Raw genomic sequence first — 15,605 nt, 5'->3', positions numbered from 1 at the left:
CAGACAAAACTAATCTTGTCTTCATTCACAACACATATACTGTACTGTGCACATCCAATCACCAACAGTAATGAAATAACTGTATCTGAAACACATTATTGCTCTCCTCTTGGACAGGGTCTAGATGTGAGTCTTCTTGGAGGAAAATGTGGATGTGTGCTTACGAAAAGCGAGCGAGAGAGAGGGGGAAAGGAAGAGAGAAGTGAAGAGGAGCTAGAGAGAACGAGTAAGCCTCCCACCCAAAATGCCACTCTCTCGAATGGAACCAACTCAATTACTGGCACTACTTTGTTCCAAGGACTCCACGGTGTTCCATCTTCTGATTGAATAGCACAGGAAATTCCATCAGCCTGCTCCATCTCAGAAATGAAATGAGAGCCTTCATTCTCCCAACCCTCACTTTTGTGTGAGAGGTACATCACTTAAAGGTTGGTTTCGCCTCACAAACTCAGCCAGTCCAGGTAATAGAATGTTGTGTTGGTGAATTCAGCCAGCTTGGCGGGTTATTCCATCTCTCATGCATTAATATGGAATTGACGATATTGAAGAAGATTATATTTGGATGGTCGAAAGCCACCCATTCATGTACATAACAATAGATTTTAAGAATTTGTTATTTTTTTTACTCTGATCAAGTGTCCATAGCTCAGAGTCTTAGCACTTTGTTTTTTTTAATGATCAATGCCCTTTTTGGACTCAACAGTCAAGACATTTAGCATTTAAATGCATACTGTCATAACTACACTTTACAAAAATATAAACGCAACATGTAAAGTGTTGGTCCCATGTTTCATGAGCTGAAATAAAAGATCCCAGACATTTTCCATATACACACACAACTTTTTCTCTCAAATGTTGTGCACAAATTAGTTTACATCCCTGTTAGTGAGCATTTCTCCTTTGCCAAAATGGCATATTAAACAGCTGATTAAACAGTATGATCACAGGTTCACGTTGTGCTGGAGACACTAAAAGGCCCCTCTAAAATGTGAAGTTTTGTCACACAACACAATGCCTCAGATGTCTCGAGTTTTAAGTTTTAAGGAAGTATGCACTTGGCATGCTGACTGCAGGAATGTCCACCAGAGCTATAGTAGATGATGATGGGGTTATGGTATAGGCAGGCATAAGCTACAGACTACGAACACAAATGAGTTTCATCGATGGCAATTTGAATGCACCAAAATACAGTGAGGAGATCCTTAGGCCCATTCTGCCCTCCCAAGCAAAAAGGCAGGAACTGCTCATAGAGTGGAACGGAGAAAAATGTCTTCATTTTTTATTTTTTATTGTCCAGACAAATTATTTCTAGGGAGATCATTGGAGATGTAATGATCTGTTGCCTTACTACGAGTACATTTTTATTCATGTTTACCCTAACCTCTGACATGACCTTTGACCTTTAAACGGCAGTTATTGTCTTCTTCCTTGGCATGATATGTTATAAATTGCAGGGTAATACCAAAGCAAAGAGCAGTATCTGCCATTTTCATTTGTTAGTTTACTATACTTCTCATTTATGCTATTAATACAAGAGCAGTGTAACAGAGTTGAAACTGCATCCTTTGTGTGTCTTCCACTAAGATACCAGTTGCATTTACATAGGGATGTATGTCCTGCGTCAGTCACATTACATACTGTGTTTGACAAGTATCCCATGTCTTGTTATAAGAATAAATGTGAAAAGGAGCACTGCAATTGTTTGAATTACATGAAATAATGACCTGTCTTGTAATATATAATGATGGAACATGATAGAAGTATGATGTAGGGTAATACAAAAAATGACCATGAGATTGCTAATCCCCAAAAATATTTGTATTTTTTCAAATGACACTTTTGAATTCATTAATAACAACTTTAAGAATACATTTTAAACATATTTACATGTTCATAAGAGGACCCAAATGACATTTAGCTACAATTAATAAAATGTTGAATAGTTACATTTCATTTTTAAGTAAAACTTCTTCAGTGCTCTTCCATATCACTCTTCATCCTCAGCAATGCTGTTCACAGCCAAGGCATTCCAGAACTGCCTTCGATTTGCAGGCATCAGAGGACACAGCATGGTGATTATGTTCATCTTCTTGGACTCGTCTATCCCTCTCTCCTGTATACGTAGTGTCGAGGGTGTGTCTAGAGTGACTTTCTTCATGATGAAGTCAAGCTCTGTGAAGTCCTTTTCTTCATGGGAGAGTTTGTAGAAGAGGCTCCTGGATCCACGCCTCAACTGGATCTCAGCCATCTCTGCCAGCTTTGGTGCTGCTGCCTTATTCAGCTTGACGATGGAATGGCCAGCTTTCCATGCCAGGATGTTTTCCTTTTTCATTTCGACCACCTCCACCTTACCTGCATTGGAAGAGGCGACCACATGGAGGAAGTCCCCAAAGTCGTACACCACACCTCCAGGTCGAGCTTTCATTTCCTGTTCCACGCCATGGTGGAAACTGTCTGCACTCGTGAAGGTGTGTCCTGGCTTGAAGAACTTGAGGGTGATGTCCTCCATCAAAGTTGAGTCAGCATTGACAACGCTCACCAGTGATGTTATTTCCCCTCTGATCCTTTGGTGGAATCAGTTTGGTGGTGATTGACTTGCCCATCATCGTGACAATCAGCCTGTCATTTTTGGGGTGGTAGCCCAATGTTGTTAGAAAAAACACTTTGCACACCTGTTGTGCAGAACCACTCTGGTTTGGAAGATGGTACAGCAACGACCTGCAGCGTCGACTGTCAGCACCAACAGTGATATTTTTCTTAGATTGCTGTGTCACCATGTGGAAGATCCATGTCGTCTTCTCCTTATACTTCATTTTCCAATACTTTTTCCATATTTCCTTTTGCCTTCCTTCTGAAATATTCTGAGTACATTGCCTCTTGCATTTGGGACCACATGGCTTACCCATTGGTGGAATCTTTGATTTCTTGTTTGATAGGTTGTCTAGAGTTGTGTCCACGGGCTCAGCTGCCACCTGTGCTGGAACATCCATCTCTGAAGCTGGATGATAAACGTCATCATCATCATCATTGGCAATTGATTTCTCATCTGATAGTCTGATGTCTAAGGAGTCAGAGACCACCCACTGGTTCTCTATTTCTTTAAATAGTGTTGACACTGTGACTTCAGTTAAAAGGGGGTAGATCAGGAATCTTTGTTGGAATGTGGCCCTCAAACTCAACTGAAATAAATAGAGCAAATAATCAGGGACCTGCATCCTAATGATTCTATTCTGTCATGGATGATAATAATTAATACTGACATTTTGTGGTGTGCAAACATACGATCATAATCCTTTTCAGTTATTCTATAATATAGGATATAATCAATGTTGATTTGATCTTTTGCAAACATTATCATAATAATTCTCACTGTCATAACTCAGTTCATCTATTAATGTCATACCTGCTCCCAAAAAGGCTATTCAATGTTCATCTTTATTTACAAATACAAAAACAATGCATGGGTGGACATTGACAGGAATAAAACCTAGTTGTGACATGGTTGTACTGTTTTAATACACCCTCACATGGCAACTTCTATCTGCATAGATACTAATCATCTAGACCACATGGATTGGTGGGAGTCATGCAAAACTGTTCTTTTTCTGCATTCATGTAATGATGGCACTGAAGCAGACACATTGAGCACACATTTGGAATGTCAAAGCTTGTTGTACAAATTACATACATGTATGCCACCAACAAAGGTGATGGATACAATTTGGGATTTGAACTTTCCTGACCTGGACAGTCACGCAATATTGGAATATAAAAGACAACCAGAAACCGGGAATGCTGTGCCATGGGGTTGTATCCCTAAATTAGCAATGTATGTGTGTGTAGCTGTTAGTCAGTGTCATACAGGTTCGATTGCATCACTATCAGAATAAAATGATATGAAACCAAGGTAAAAAAAGCAGTAACTGCAGCCAAGGGCAGTTTGAAACCAAGGTAAAAAAAGCAGTAACTGCAGCCAAGGGCAGTTTGAAACCAAGCTAAAAGGCAGTAAGTTCAGTTACAGCCATTTAAAAAAGCAGTAACTGCAGCTTGGTTTCACAGGGCAGTTTGAAACCAAGGTAAAAAAGCAGTTTTTGCAGTTACTGCTTTGAAACCAAGGTAAAAAAGCAGTAACTGCAGCCATTTTCTCCAAAAAAACAATACAAGAGAGGCAGGATACTTGTCCACATGATTAAGTATGCGTTTATTGTGACAAAAATTACATTAACTAATTTTCGACCAAATGAGCAGTTACTGCCTTCATTACTTTGGGTGGGGACCAATAAATGTGTGACCAATAAATGTATATATGTATTCCCAGTCATGTGAAATCCCTAGATTAAGGCCTAATGAATTTATTTCAATTGACTGATTTCCTCATATTAACGGTAAATGTTAATAACTTTACAGATCACAAGTTTGTTCCCAGATGAAGACAATTATTTCTCATGAAGACAATGTCACTACGTTGGTGTCAGAAGTGATATCTTTCAAACTAACGAATCTCATTAAAACGCTATAGCATTCTGGCTTTTTTGCAAATAGGCCTACAAATAAACCTGCAATAACCTACAATATGCAAAAAACAAGATCTCCCTTTTTCTTGCTTGAAATACACTCCGATGAGACACTTAAGAACATTTTTCTTTAACCAACAGTATAAAAGCCATCCTCTCTGCTTGCCAGTAGTAGAGGCGGACCATGAGCTATGAGGAGGGAACCAATTTGAGCAGGCCCATTGCTGCCAATTTGCCTGGTCAACACTTTGGTGAAAATGGAAATACCAGATCTCATGGTGCTCCTATGGGGCTCTGTTTCAAACAGCCAATAAAGATGTGATAAATTGTATACATTTTAATAAGGCTGCCAGCGCTCCCTCTCTCCCTGGCTGCCCCGGTTCCAGACCGTCCCCTGTCCAGCCACATCAGCTGGAGAGCGACAGACACCCCGGGGTTAATCAGTGTCACTAATGGAGGCCCGGATGCTTAGAGCCTTGGCGAATATCAATGGAAAGAGGGCTACGGAATGGTACAGTCAAAATGATTTGAAATCGCTGAGAATGGAGAATGGAAATGTCCACTTCTCACTGAATAACTTTTTTTGGAATCAATTTTTTTCATGGAAGAAAATTGTCCAGGCTCAATTTAGGAAGAATGTTATCTATTCATTGAAATATAAAGATGATTAAGATGTCTCTCCAAGATATCAAATACAGTAAAACCAAATACATAAAACATAATATGATTTTTAATACTGTACAGTGATTAACAGAGCCATAATGACAGAGCCATAATTTGATTTATTAGCTTATTTTAGTTACAGTTCAGTTACAGGTAGAACATTTTCTCAGACAGCATATCCCCAAAAATATGGTATGATCTCAACAAGGGCTTATGTCGAAAAATCAAAGGAAAAACTCAACTCCAGCCCCGTCTGCTGCCCTGTTATCTGTTTACAGATTGCAAAAGGTCCGATTCAGATCTACAAAATTGTATATCATACATTGTGATTGGAAGAAGCACAGGAAAGTCATGCTGCTTTAAACATTAATAAACTAATCACACTTAGGAGTAGGAAAAAATATTCCATGGACCCATGCATCGCTTCAATAATTCACATGCAAACGCCCTCCATTATCTGAGCCAATTATGGCTTGCCAGGAAGGATCCCGAATGTCTCCCTATATAGCTCAAGTTCTTTCTCCGTGACTAAACTAGGCTCATAATTTAACATATAACATATATTGCCTTCTTGAAATGCCTTCTTGAACATGTGAACTCTCATGTGCCTTAAATACAAACCTGTATGGGTCTGTAAATAGTTGTTTTTTTAAGCGGCCACCATATGGCATACAAGTGAAATACTTGGTCTTGAACTGGTCTCTCAACCCAGAGCTGGTCCTTCTCTTTTGTCATGGCGTTGTACCTGGTCTGGAACTCGGCTCTCTCAACCCAGAGCAAGTCCCTCTCTTGAGTCATGGCATTGTACCTGGTCTGGAATTGGTCTTGTTCAGCCGACGAGTTGGTTTTACAAACTAAGATATTCTCTTCAAAACTGCCCATCACTCCATTATAATAGCTGGGTAGCTGAATCAGAATTAGTTAGGTAACATTGATAAATAAGATGCTTTATCTAGTTTCATAATATGCTTCTCTAGGGAAAAGTCACTTGGGGCCCAGAGAGGGGAGAGGTCAGGCTTGTCTTTTACATTCTGATGACCAGGTGGCGAATCGCATCTCTGCATGTCTGGCAGACATATCAGTGTGGATGACGGATCACCACCTCAAGCTGAACCTCGGCAAGACGGAGCTGCTCTTCCTCCCGGGGAAGGACTGCCCGTTCCATGATCTCGCCATCACGGTTGACAACTCCATTGTGTCCTCCTCCCAGAGCGCCAAGAACCTTGGCGTGATCCTGGACAACACCCTGTCGTTCTCAACCAACATCAAGGCGGTGGCCCGTTCCTGTAGGTTCATGCTCTACAACATCCGCAGAGTACGACCCTGCTTCACACAGGAAGCGGCACAGGTCCTAATCCAGGCACTTGTCATCTCCCGTCTGGATTACTGCAACTCGCTGTTGGCTGGGCTCCCTGCCTGTGCCATTAAACCCCTTCAACTCATCCAGAACGCCGCAGCCCGTCTGGTGTTCAACCTTCCCAAGTTCTCTCATGTCACCCCGCTCCTCCGTTCTCTCCACTGGCTTCCAGTTGAAGCTCGCATCCGCTACAAGACCATGGTGCTTGCCTACGGAGCTGTGAGGGGAACGGCACCTCAGTACCTCCAGGCTCTGATCAGGCCCTACACCCAAACAAGGGCACTGCGTTCATCCACCTCTGGCCTGCTCGCCTCCCTACCACTGAGGAAGTACAGCTCCCGCTCAGCCCAGTCAAAACTGTTCGCTGCCCTGGCCCCCCAATGGTGGAACAAACTCCCTCACGACGCCAGGACAGCGGAGTCAATCACCACCTTCCGGAGACACCTGAAACCCCACCTCTTTAAGGAATACCTAGGATAGGATAAGTAATCCCTCTCACCCCCCTTAAGTTTTAGATGCACTATTGTAAAGTGACTGTTCCACTGGATGTCATAAGGTGAATGCACCAATTTGTAAGTCGCTCTGGATAAGAGCGTCTGCTAAATGACTTAAATGTAAATGTAACATGTCTAATAATAGGCAGAATATCAGAAAGGGAGAAGTCAGGTTTGAACATTGTCTTCATAATGAATATATCTGTGAAACCATGTGAAGGGCTCCACCATGTCTGTACTCCAGTCACTCCCTCATTTTCCCTTTGGGGGGAGGTGTATGGCAGTGGCTGGAACCATTGTATGTCCCCTCTGATGTTGCCCTTGTCTTGAGATAGTATATGACCTAGAGGCTCACTACTCTCCGGGAGTTTGTCCAGGAGGGGACAAACTCCACAATGCCAAACTCCACATTGGCATATATCTCATCAGACATCTCCACGGTCTACCACTGTCTCCATGATATTATCTGACAGATTCAGTACTCTGTTAGAGCTGTACAGTGTTTCTAGCATTACTACATACTGTATGTGTCACTTAAACCCAATGGACACAAAACTGTCATACCAGGAAGTCTAATGAATTACAATGAATCACAATTCATTCAAATTCATTACAATCAAAAAAGAAGTGTGACATCTCACATTTGTGTATTCAGCTGTATTGTTATAGCTGTTTCCTCTGTGCTTTGTGATATTGATTGTACTTATTGTAACACTTCATTTTTCCTGTTTCTCCAGTTTTGCATTTTGCCTCCAGCACCGTCACTAATGGGTTTTGGGTGTGCAGTAGTTTCTGCCTATTATGTAACTTAATTTGAAATAAATAATCAGAATATAGGAACAGGAATATAGGAACAGTATTATGTTCTAGTAATGGATTAGGAAGTTGTCAATGCATTTATTCATGTGCTGAATGATTATCTGTCACGCCCTGACCTTGTCTCTATTTTGGGTTTGGTCAGGGTGTGATTTGGGTGGGCATTCTATGTTCTATTTTCTATGATTTTTTTATTTCTTTGTTTTGGCCGGGTATGGTTCTCAATCAGGGACAGCTGTCTATCATTGGGAACCATACTTAGGTAGCCCTTGTCCCTCCTTTCTGTGTGGGAAGTTGTCTTTGTTTGTGGCACTACAGCCCTTAACCTTCACGGTCGTTTTGTATGGTTTATTGTTTTGTTGGCGTCAGTTTAAATAAAGGAAAAATGTACGCTCACGACGCTGCGTTTTGGTCCAGTTCTTTCGACGGCCGTCACAGAACTTCCCACCACCAAAGGACCAAGCAGCATGGTGAAAGGGACTCCCGGACATGGGAGGAGATCCTGGATGGTAAGGGACCCTGGAAGCAGGCTGGGGAATATCGCCATACAAGGGAGGAACTGGAGGCAGCTAAAGCAGAAAAGTTATGCGGCTCTGCGCCGTGTGTCTCCAGTGCGCTCTCATAGCCCGGTGCGCTCTCTGCAAGCTCCCCGCAGTTGCCATGCTAGAGTTGGCATTCAGCCAGGAGGGATTGTGCAGGCTCAGCGCACCTGGTCGGTGCGTCTCTTCGGCCTGGGTTATCCTGCACCAGCTCTACGTACGGTATCCCCAGTTCGCCTGGAGAACCCAGTGTGGCCTGTTCCAGCTTCCCGCACGTGCCATGCTAAAGTGGGCGTGCAGCCAAAAGGAGAGGTGCACGTGGTAAGCACTAGATTTCCAGTGCTCCCCCACAGCCCGGTTCAACCTGTGCCTGCGTTCGGGAGGTGCCGGGCTAAAGTGGGCATTCAGCCTGGAGGAGTGGTGCCAATGCTACGCACCAGATCTCCAGTGCTCCCCCACAGCCCGGTTCATCCTGTGCCTCCTCTAAGGACCAGGCCTCCTGTATGTCTCCCCAGCCTGGTGGGCCCTGTGGCAGCACCAGGCTGTCTATACGTCTCCTTCCATTAGTGAGGGTCTCCAGTCCGGAGAGTCCAGCGGCTTTCTCCAGTCCGTAGCCTCCAGCGACGGTCTCCAGTCCGGAGCCTCCAGCGACAGTGTCCAGTCCGGAGCCTCCAGCGACAGGCACCAGTCCGGAGCCTCCAGCGACGCTACCCAGTCTGGGGCCCACGGATAGATGCCCACGGAGACCCTCCCCTATAGATTCAGGTTTTGAGGCCGGAGTCCGCACCTTTGGAGGGGTTACTGTCCCTGATTGAAACATGTTCAATTTAGTTTAAATAATGCAAAAACATAGTGTTGGAGAAGAAAGTAAAAGTGCAATATGTGCCATGTAAAAAAGCTAACGTTTATGTTCCTTGCTCAGAACATGAGAACATATGAAAGCTGGTGGTTCCTTTTAACATTAGTCTACAATATTCCCAGATAAGAAGTTTTAGGTTGTAGTTATTATAGCACTATTTCTCTCTATACTATTTGTATTTCATATACCTTTGACTATTGGATGTTCTAATAGATACTTTAGTATTGCCAGCCTAATCTCGGGAGTTGATAGGCTTGAAGTCAAAAACAGCGCAATGCTTGAAGCACAGCGAAGAGCTGCTGGCAAATGCAGGAAAGAGCTGTTTGTATGAATTTTGTATGAGACTGTTTGTATGAGACTGCTCTATCAAATCATAGACTTAATTATAATATAATAACACACAGAAATACGAGCCTTAGGTCAGTAATATGGTAAAATCCGGAAACTATTGTAACAACCCTGGGTTTATAAGCGCGGATATCGATGCTTTTGCGGCACAGTCGATAACGCACTGGACTTCGGGCTAGAAGGTTGAGGGTTTGAGACCTGCTCCCTGCTGTTTCATTACACTATCATTTCGAAAACAAAACGTATATATTCTTTCAGTGAAATAAGGAACCGTTCCGTTTTTTTATCTAACGGGTGGCACCCATAAGTCTAAATATTGCTGTTACATTGCACAACCTTCAATGTTATGTCATAATTATGTAAAATTCTGGCGAATTAATTCCAGTCTTTGTTAGGTAGAAATGGTCTTCACACAGTTCGCAACAAGCCAGGTGACCCAAACTGCTGGATATACCCTGACTCTGCTTGCACAGAACGCAAGAGAAGTGACACAATTTCCCTAGTTAAGAGAAATTCATGTTAGCAGGCAATATTAACTAAATATGCAAGATGATTTTAAGAAATGCAATTATGTTTATGGTTAGGTACACATTGGTGCAACAACAGTTCTTTTTTGTGAATGCGATGTTAAATTGTTTAACTTCTGTCAAACTTTTTGGGTAGCATTCACTTTTTCAATTCTGACCACAACTTTTCTATAGGATTGAGGTCAGGGCTTTGCGATGGCCACTACAATACCTTGACTTTGTTGTCTTGAAGCCATTTTGCTACAACTTTGGAAGTATGCTTGGGGTCATTGTCCATTTGGAAGACCCATTTGCGGCCAAGCTTTAACTGATGATTTGAGATGTTGCTTCAATATATCCACATAATTTTCCTCCCTCATGATGCCATATATTTTGTGAAGTGCACCAGTCCCATTTGCAGCAAAGCACCCCCAAAAAATGATGCTTATAACCCCCGTGCTTCATGGTTGGGATGGTGTCTTCGGCTTGCAAGGAGTTTCCTACATTGGTTGGTCTTCCAACACATAACCATTGCATATTGCAGTGTTCCTCGGCTCATTGGCTATCTACCCAGCTAGATTTCAAGACGATAAGTGGTCATTGGGTTAAAATTCAGTCAATCAACGAAACAGCGGGCAAATCACTGGTGCACAATGATGTCATGACTTGTTGCCTTCAAATCGTTTTCTCTCAGTCAATACGTCCCGCGAAATGTCCCATCACGTTTGATTGTGTCACCAACAAACCAGTTAATTGCAGTGAAACCAAACATGACTGGAAAAGTCACGTTCTGTGTGGGTTATTTACCTGGAATGTGTCGTCGAAAATGGAATGAGACGGAATTCACGACACAAGCGGTTCACAAAATGTTTCGTGTTAGGCTATAAAAACGGATTTTATCAAACAAAAGATCATTCATTGTGTAACAGTGAACATTGGGATTGCAAACAGACGAAGAACGTCAAACGTAAACAATTTATTTTATTGCAGTTTGTGTTTTCGTTACACCTGTGCTGGTTGAAATGTTTGTTTTTTTATGGGGCTCTATGCTCAGATAATTGCATCGTGTTCTGTCGCAGTAAATCCTTTTTAAAATTTGACAACGCAGTTGGATTAGCAAGATTCTAGGCTTTTGATACATGTGAGACACTTGTATTTTCATGAATGTTTAATATGACTATTTATGTAGCGATCACCGTATGTTGTTGAATTTCAGCTCGCTAGTGTGTTCCGTGCTCAGAGAGGTTAAATCACTAATTTGGCGAAGTAGGCTGTGATTCAATGATAAATTAACAGGCACCGCATTAATTGTATGCAACGCATGACAAGCTAGATAAACTAGTAATATCATCAACCATGTGTAGTTAACTAGTGATTATGTTAAATTTGATTGTTTTATAAGATCATTTTAATGCTAGCTAGCACCTTAACTTGGCTCCTTGTTGCACTCTCATAACAAGTAGTCAGCATGCCACGCAGTCTCCTCATGGAGTGCAATGTAATCGGCCATAATCGGTGTCCAAAAATGCAGATTACCTATTGTTATGAAAACTTGTAATCGGCCCTAATTAATCAGCCATTCCGATGAATCGCTCCAGCTCTAGGCAAATTAAACTGTCTCTCTACCATTCTTTGCCTTTTGATCCATATTTCAGATGTTGATATTGCTTTATTTACTTTAACTGTCCATAAGATTGACATGAAAACTAAGAATCTGTATAAAGCAAATTCTGTGAATTGGAAAATTGAGAAGCCCTCCCAGCCATATCCCACCCAAAAATGTTCAAAGTAAACTCCAAAAATGACCCAAGCTGTGAGGATATCATCTACTCAACCAGCCGGTTGTAATTAACACATTTATTTTCTCAATTAAAATCCATTTATCTGATGGTGATGGTGTGCTCTGGGCGTTCGCCACTATTAATACATTAATCATCCATCAGAGATTAATCCTCCATCAGCCATAACCATCACAGTGTTGCATGGTGAATGTTGAGTAAGTACCAGGGCCTTCATTGAAATGCAGGGTAGCTGGCGATTACCAATGGAGAGAGGGATCATGGGCAACAGAATTGTACAGTCAAAACGAATTGAAATCAGACGTCCTTCATACAAAACAAATGTCCAGACTCAATTTGTGTACAAAATAATTATTTTTAAGGAAAGATTAAGACCTAAGAGATCGAATACAATGAAACCAAATACAGTTGAAGTTGGATGTTTACATACACATAGGTTGGAGTCATTAAAACTTGTCTTTCAACCACTCCACAAATTTCTTGTTAACAAACTATAGTTTTGGCAAGTCGGTTAGGACATCTACATTGTGCAGGACACAAGTAATTTTTCCAACAACTGTTTTCAGAGAGATTATTTCAGCCCTATTCTAAAATGGATTAAATAAATACAAATTCTCAGTAAACTACACACAATACCACATAATAATATATAATAATAATAATATATGCCATTTAGCAGACGCTTTTATCCAAAGCGACTTACAGTCATGTGTGCATACATTCTACGTATGGGTGGTCCCGGGGATCGAACCCACTACCCTGGCGTTACAAGCGCCATGCTCTACCAACTGAGCTACAGGTTGTTAGTCAGAAATACCTTATTTACCTTCGAAAGTTTACATACACTTAGGTTGGAGTCATTAAAACTCGTTTTTCAACCATTCCACAAATTTCTAGTTAACAACTATAGTTTTGGCAAGTCGGTTAGGACATTTACTGTGTGCCAGTAAATGCAAGTAAATTGCAAGTAAATTTCACTGTATCACAATTCCAGTGGGTCAGAAGTTTACATAGACTAAGTTGACTGTGCCTTTAAACAGCTTGAAAATTCCAGAAAATTATGTCATGGCTTTAGAAGCTTCTGATAGGCTAATTGACATAATTTGAGTCAATTGGAAGTGTAACTGTGGATGTATTTCAAGGCCTACCTTCAAACTCAGTGCCTCTTTGCTTGACATCATGGGAAAATCAAAAATACAACCTGAAAGGTCGCGCAGCAAGCAGGAAGCCACTGCTCCACAACGGGCATAAAAAAGCCAGACTACGGTTTGCAACTACACATGGGGACAAAGATCGTACTTTGTCCCCACGTACTTTGTTCCCCAGAAACAAAATCCAGAAAATCACATTGTAGGATTTTTAATGAATTTATTTGCAAATTATGGTGGAAAATAAGTATTTGGTCACCTACAAACAAGCATGATTTGTGGCTTTCACAGACATGTAACTTATTATTTAAGAGGATCCTCTGTCCTCCACTCGTTTCATGTATTAATGGCACCTGTTTGAACTTGTTATCAGTATAAAAGACACCTGTCCACAACCTCAAACAGTCACACTCCAAACTCCACTAAGGCCAAGACCAACGACCTGCACCTGGCTGGGAAGACTGAATCTGCAATAGGTAAGCAGCTTGATTTGAAGAAATCAACTGTGGAACAATTATTAGGAAATGGAAGACATACAAGACCACTGATAATCTCCCTCGATCTGGGGCTCCACGCAAGATCTCACCCCGTGGGGTCAAAATGATCACAAGAACGGTGAGCATAAATCCCAGAACCACATGGGGGGACCTGGTGAATGACCTGCAGAGAGCTGGGACCAAAGTAATAAAGCCTGCCATAAGTAACACACTACACCGCCTGGGACTCAAATCCTGAAGTGCCAGACGTGTCCACCTGCTTAAGCCAGTACATTTCCAGGCCCGTCTGAAGTTTGCTAGAGAGCAATTGGATGATCCAGAAAAGATTGGGAGAATGTCATATGGTCAGATGAAACCAAAATATAACTTTTTGGTAAAAACTCAACTTGTCGTTGTTTGGAGGACAAAGAATTCTGAGTTGCATCCAAAGAACACCATACCTACTGTGAAGCATGGGGGTGGAAACATCATGCTTTGGGGCTGTTTTTCTGCATAGGGACCAGGACGAGTGATCTGTGTAAAGGAAAGAATGAATGGGGCCATGTATCGTGAGATTTTGAGTGAAATCCTCCTTCCATCAGCAAGGGCATTGAAGATGAAATGTGGCTGGGTCATGGACTGGACTAGCCAGTCTCCAGATTTCAACCCCATAGAAAATCTTTGGAGGGAGTTGAAAGTCTGTGTTGCCCAGCAACAGTCCCAAAACATCACTGCTCTAGAGGAGATCTGCATGGAGGAATGGTCCAAAATACCAGCAACAGTGTGTGAAAACCTTGTGAAGACTTACAGAAAACATTTGACCTCTGTCATTGCCAACCAAGGGTATATAACAAAGTATTGAGATAAACTTGTCATTGACCAACTGCCAGGACCTAGGATCAAGGTAGACACTCAAGTGTTTTAGTACTATATCTTTTTACACAATGATAAAAATAATCATGACCTCTAAACCTTCAAGCTGCACACTGGACCCTATTCCAACTAAACTACTGAAAGAGCTGCTTTCTGTGCTTGGCCCTCCTATGTTGAACATAATAAACGGCTCTCTATCCACCGGATGTGTACCAAACTCACTAAAAGTGGCAGTAATAAAGTTGTTCTTGAAAAAGCCAAACCTTGACCAAGAAAATATAAAAATCTATCGGCCTATATCGAATCTTCCATTCCCCTCAAAGATTTTATAAAAAGCTGTTGCGCAGCAACTCACTGCCTTCCTGAAGACAAACAATGTATATGAAATGCTTCAGTCTGGTTTTAGACCCCATCATAGCACTGAGACTGCACTTGTGAAGGTGGTAAATTACCTGTTAATGGCGTCAGACCAAGGGTGTCTGTCCTCATGCTGCTTTTGATACCATCGATCACCACATTCTTTTGGAGAGATTGGAAACCCAAATTGGTCTACTCGGACGAGTTCTGGCCTGGTTTAGATCTTATCTGTCGGAAAGATATCAGTTTGTCTCTGTGAATGGTTTGTCCTCTGAAAAATCAACTGTAAATTTCGGTGTTCCTCAAGGTTCCGTTTTAGGACCACTATTGTTTTCACTATATATTTTACCTCTTGGGTATGTCATTTGAAAACATAATGTTAACTTTCACTGCTATGCGGATGACACACAGCTGTACATTTCAATGAAACATGGTGAAGCCCCAAAATTGCCCCCTGTGTTTCAGACATAAGGAAGTGGATGGCCTCAAACTTTTTTATTTTTAAACTCGGACAAAACAGAGATGCTTGTTCTTGGTCCCAATAAACAAAGAGATATTCTGTTGAATCTGACAATTAATCTTGATGGTTGTACAGTTGTCTCAAATAAAACTGTGAAGGACCTCGGCGTTACTCTGGACCCTGATCTCTCTTTTGACGAACATATCAAGACTGTTTCAGGGACAGCTTTTTTCCATCTATGTAACATTGCAAAAATCAGAAACTTTCTGCCCAAAAATGATGCAGAAAAATTAATCAATGCTTTTGTTACTTCTAGGTTAGACTACTGCAATGCTCTACTTTCTAGATAAAGCACTACCCGGGTAAAGCACTAAATAAACTTCAGTTAGTGCTAAA

Source organism: Oncorhynchus gorbuscha, linkage group LG03 (assembly GCF_021184085.1).
Source record: "Oncorhynchus gorbuscha isolate QuinsamMale2020 ecotype Even-year linkage group LG03, OgorEven_v1.0, whole genome shotgun sequence".
In the NCBI taxonomy this organism is placed as follows: Eukaryota; Metazoa; Chordata; class Actinopteri; order Salmoniformes; family Salmonidae; genus Oncorhynchus; species Oncorhynchus gorbuscha.
The sequence above is the reverse complement of the archived record's forward strand: the minus strand, read 5'-3'. Positions refer to the sequence as shown.